Genomic DNA, 5,491 nt, shown 5'->3' on the forward strand with positions numbered 1-5,491 from the left:
AATTTAAACGGTTAAACTTTTAACTACAAACCAGATGTTAAAAATGTAAAATAAAACATTACATGACGGTCGATTATATTTCTAATTCCACCTTAACCTTATAAATTTTGATTGAAACTAAAATTTTGCACACAAGCAGATCAACGACACATGGATAGTATTGAATACCTTGTAACCACAAAATCGTGATCGCACAGAGCCTTGGTTAGCGCGTGATAGATTTCACGAGATAAGTGATTGCTATGCGACGTACACAACGCGACAATACTTAAGTGAGTCAAGGAACCCTTGATTTATTATACGATTAAAGTGAAGTTTAAGGGTGATGCTTAAAATACATATGTGACTTAAACGAGTCCTGTGAAACTATTCTCTTAGAGCAAATTCTACTTATTATTCCTTTTTATTTGATGTTATTTATCATAGATCGCTATGAGCGATCAGACCGCCTTTGTTCATCATTTGTTACATGTTTTTCGTTTCTCTAATGTACTCAATAATTGTTGTGTAATAATATGTGTTGTTCAATAAAGTATTTTATATTTTAAATAAACAGATGCGCCACCAGCCTTGTGTACTATGCCTCTTTTAGCTGTAATATTACACTGGACATGGATCCTTCAAATCGGAACACAACATTACTAAGTAAAGTTGTGTAGTTGCTGTAATGTAGATATAAATACTATTTTAATACAGTGATATATTTTATGTGATTTTTGTTAAGATAGCAGAAGTCTTCGAAGTTTAACAATAGCAAAATGTCACAATGAAGAACATAATATCTTGGATCTAGTTGTCAGCGCGTTGAAGATTGATTAATGTAGCAAATGGTTTTTAAGCTGCCTCATAATCCTATTAACTAGGTAGTAAGAGCAAACCCCGTTGAGCCCAAAAATCTTGTTGTGTTTTGCTGAAAAGGAAATCACACTAACATTTATATCTCTAGCTGCTTTGAGTTTGGAAGTCGACAGTGTTATCAGAAGTATTAATACCATAATACATAAACATAATCAGCCTGTAAATTTCCCACTGCTGGGCTAAGGCCTCCTCTCCCGTTGAGGAGAAGGTATGGAGCATATTCCACCACGCTGCTCCAATGCGGGTTGGTGGAATACACATGTGGCAGAATTTCGTTGAAAATTAGACACATGCAGGTTTCCTCACGATGTTTTCCTTCACTGCCGAGCACGAGATGAATTATAAACAAATTAAGCACATGTAAATTCAGTGGTGCCTGCCTGGGTTTGAACCCGAAATCATCGGTTAAGATGCATGCGTTCTAACCACTGGGCCATCTCGGTATTAATACCTCGGAAAATAAATAAAATCGTCCGTACTTAAATAATATTAATACAATAAACAAATAGAAATATCGTATCACCGTAAGTCGGTTTACAACATTTCACGATCGGGTTGAGTATCGCGTTTAAAGTTTGTTTCTTACAAAATAGCTTCGCTGTAGTCGATCGGAGATTTTTCCGTTTTAGAACAACATGTCATTCGTATCGACTCTTGCTATTGTTGAACTGGTATAAAAGCATTTGAGACGTTTATTATTACACGTTTGATTATATAATCAAAATATTATTTGTATAAGAAGTATCTTATGAGGACTTTTGATCGTCACAATTTCGGAAGACCCAACTTTGGATTATAAAATTAAAGGCAGATGGAGCCACCTGATGGTAAGTGGTCTTTAAGAAGTATTAACCATTCCTTAGATAGCTAATGTGCTGCCAGACTTGGAACGGTGTTATGTCACCCTCAAAGTAAGTTATATAAGAACACTTTATATTAATGCTTATGAGAATTTGTATTAGCTTTTGATTTTGTATTCGCTTTTGTTGCTTTATTACAATAATGTTCATGCTCCATCTGCCTTTTGTTTTATAATCTAAGCATAAAACGTTGTGACATTTTTCGAAAAGGTCTTATGTAAACATTTTTAATACCGTTGATTAAACGTTTTTTATACGTGATCTAGTTGGCCTTACCTAATTGGCTGGTTTGCACGATTGATAAATTTGAAAGATTCTACTAATTCTACTATGAATACGTTCGGATGGATGTTTGTTACTCAATCACGCCCAAACTGCTGTACAAATCTGAACTAAATATAGCACAGAGATAGATTATAGTCTAAAATACCAAATAAGTTACTTTTTATCTCGGAAAAATGTACTTAACACCTGTATAATATCTCTCAGGCAGGTAAAGCGCGACCGTAAAGTATTATTTAAGATATAGATCTACCTTAAATGAAAAGTAAATTATATTTACCAATTACAATGCGTTAAAATAACACAAAAGATTTATCAATTTTAAAACGTAATACAATAAAATTCCGTAAACATTTTTCGCGGTTGTGCTAAAACACGACCAACAATAAATTTCAACCAATCTGTGCATTGAACGCTCGTCGCTAGCCGGCTAGTGATGGGGCGATCGACGTTAAAAATAATCTCGATAAATCGAGTCAGAGATCAAAGCGTGAACAAATCGGGCTGGCGCGTTTGTTATTTACGAAATATTGACAATGGATGTGGTATATACATTTAAATATTTTTTTTTTTATAAAAACTTGAAACTATTTTAGCATTAGAGCGTATGAGGCAACGATTTTCCACAAATGTTGTTACGTAAAAATATTATTTGTGACTTTTATTTGAATGTCCAATGAGCACAACTTAAAATATATATCCGAATAAATCGTTCGTTATATTTTAAGTAAAAAACCGACAAGGTGTTTTAAAAATAATTATAAGTTATTATTTAATTTAACGCGTTTCATAAATAACTATAATTGTCCAATAAAATACACGGCATCCGCTGTTCATAGAAAATTTTACTAATTAATACATAATGAACGGCTGACGAAATCATAAAAATTACTGTCTATACTAATAAGCGTGCTATTTGTTTTGCTTCAACTAATTACTTTAATAACCGGATTTCCTTTACATTTGTAATATATAATATATATCTTATTGCTTGGTGTGTTGTATTATAATTATATTATTATTTTTATTAATTCATGAGTACGAGATTTTTGTGTTTGTGGGAGTACGTATAATTGATTTTTGTATATTTGTGTTGGTACATATGTTTTTACGAATAGGCATGCGAATGTGTGTCTTTTTCTTTACATAATATTTATTCTATACCTACACATAAACACCAAAAACTGTGTATTTCTGATTTTCGGTTTGTAGTGTGAGTGTGCCCGCGTTCCTTATGTAAATAAAGATTTTTTTTTCCAGCCCTCTATATAAGACTCTTTCTTTATTTGATACAAAAAGTTAATGTTTGTTTATTTAGATTTTTATAAAAGGAAGACGTAAATACCTTTTCTGGGGTTTTTACTGTTTAAACTGTACAATTACATTTTGCATCTCATGTACATATATTCAAGTACTATCAAATAATGATAATATTCAAATATATTTTTTAGATTATATTCTTACTTGATTAGGTATCATAATAACAAACCACACAAAAATATTCGTATCAATAGGTACGAATTATTCTTTGTAAGTATCTCGTCCAACTTTCTTCTTCGACGTTCCATCGTGATTTACTCCCGCGCGGCGCGGGGTGGGAGGGGCGAGGGGAAGCACTCGACTAATAAAAAACACCCCGACGCCCTCCTGACTGATGCGACAATTAATTTAATCCCATTTCTCTGCGTCTTCCGAGCATTTAGGGTTGTCTATGTCGAGTTAATCGAATTTGTAAGTTTTGTTCAATTCATAATTAAAAAAAGAATTAATATGAAAAATATTAGCAGGTTTCCAAAAAGTAATTCAAATTTATTTTTCTTAACTTCTTAAAGATTTAATTCTTTCGGAACAAACATTAAAATAAACATTTTATATCTATTTATGCTAATATATTTTACAGTTTAGAGAATTTTAATGTGTATCTCCTCATATGACTATATTATTTCTTAATAATAAATTAAAGTAAATTGCAAATTAACGATATTTCTAAATATTATAAAAATAGGCTCGTTTTATCATTTTAAAGAGAAGTTTTTAAATTAAAAAAAGGAAACGAAAACAAAAAAGATCCATGTACAGCCCTGAAAAGCGCGAGACGTAGACATCAACGCGGCAGGCGGCTATTAAACAAGACTAATTGAGCGATAAATTTCAGACGGGAGGCGGTGTAAAAACGAACGAGAGAGAAAAATCCTAGATGAAGGAATATTGAAAGCGGGCCACGGAATTGATTACTGTCAATTAGGACCGCCACTCCACGTCGGAGCCAGATGCTCGATGTTAGGTTACCTTTACATTGAGTTACGGTAAACTTATCACATAGTTTATTATGTATGTAGGTATGTATCATGTTTAGTTATATATTTGTATAGTGTATTTAATTAGTTACTAGAATAACTATTGAGAATTAGTAAAAGTGATAGGTAATTCGAAGTCATAAAAAGTCTATTTTTTGACGTCCCAGGAAAATTTTTGGGTAATTGAAATCAACCAAATCAAATTCCTTTATTTAATATAGAAACATCCCATGGGGACCCGAATCGGCAATAGAACCTCAGCGGGTTGTAAGCGGAATACAGCGGTATATAACAGTGCAATTTTTAAGGCACAAATCGCACAACTCTCCGAAACGACTTGGGAAGCTTCAAGAAAAGAACGTACATATTTCTTAAAGTGTTACATATATCCATAGGTGATGGTAGTCACTTTCTATCGGGTAAACAGGATGCTTGTTTGCCACCTATATCATAAAAAAAAAATATGTATATTATACTTTTATAATTTGGTATTTTGTAAGATATATTGGAAGTCACACACTCTGAAACAGTTAAAATAGATGTCACCCTGTTAGTAGATTTCTTATGCAACTGATCATAATTATTACATTAATATTTATGTAATATATTGTATAGCACAGAAAAGTGCTTCGGACTAATTAATTTTATTCAATCACGAAGTACAAGGTGCGCTCCGGTCGTTAATTAACCATTTCTTCCAGACAGCCTAATCAAGAGGAATTTCTTAACATGGAATTTGTATAGGCGGTGTATTTATAGACTATTTACACACTAATATTTAGATGTAGTTATACGTATTAAATATGTATACTATACGTATACTTCCAAATGGTAAATTGTATAATTTACTATAGAATTTCGTCATTATTTTATGATTGATTACGAAATATAGCGTAATAACGTGCACAGGTATTTTGAGCACAAGGCTCCGGTAAGACCAAGTACTTCTCTATCCCCAAATAAATTGAAATTCATCCCGCACTTGGATTTAACGCACAGCGCAGAAGAGCTTTCTCATCACTCCTGTACTTGGCAGTATTATATACATTTATAAGGTAAATAATTAGATTTATTGTTGTAAAATGCAAAACGGCTTCTGGGCCGGGTGGAACTAAATATCTGACCAAATTCACAAAAATTAAAAAAATATATATAAATAATAGATATCCGCTTGGATACTTTCGGTAGATTCTT

This window comes from Vanessa tameamea, chromosome 7 (genome assembly GCF_037043105.1).
Source record: "Vanessa tameamea isolate UH-Manoa-2023 chromosome 7, ilVanTame1 primary haplotype, whole genome shotgun sequence".
In the NCBI taxonomy this organism is placed as follows: Eukaryota; Metazoa; Arthropoda; class Insecta; order Lepidoptera; family Nymphalidae; genus Vanessa; species Vanessa tameamea.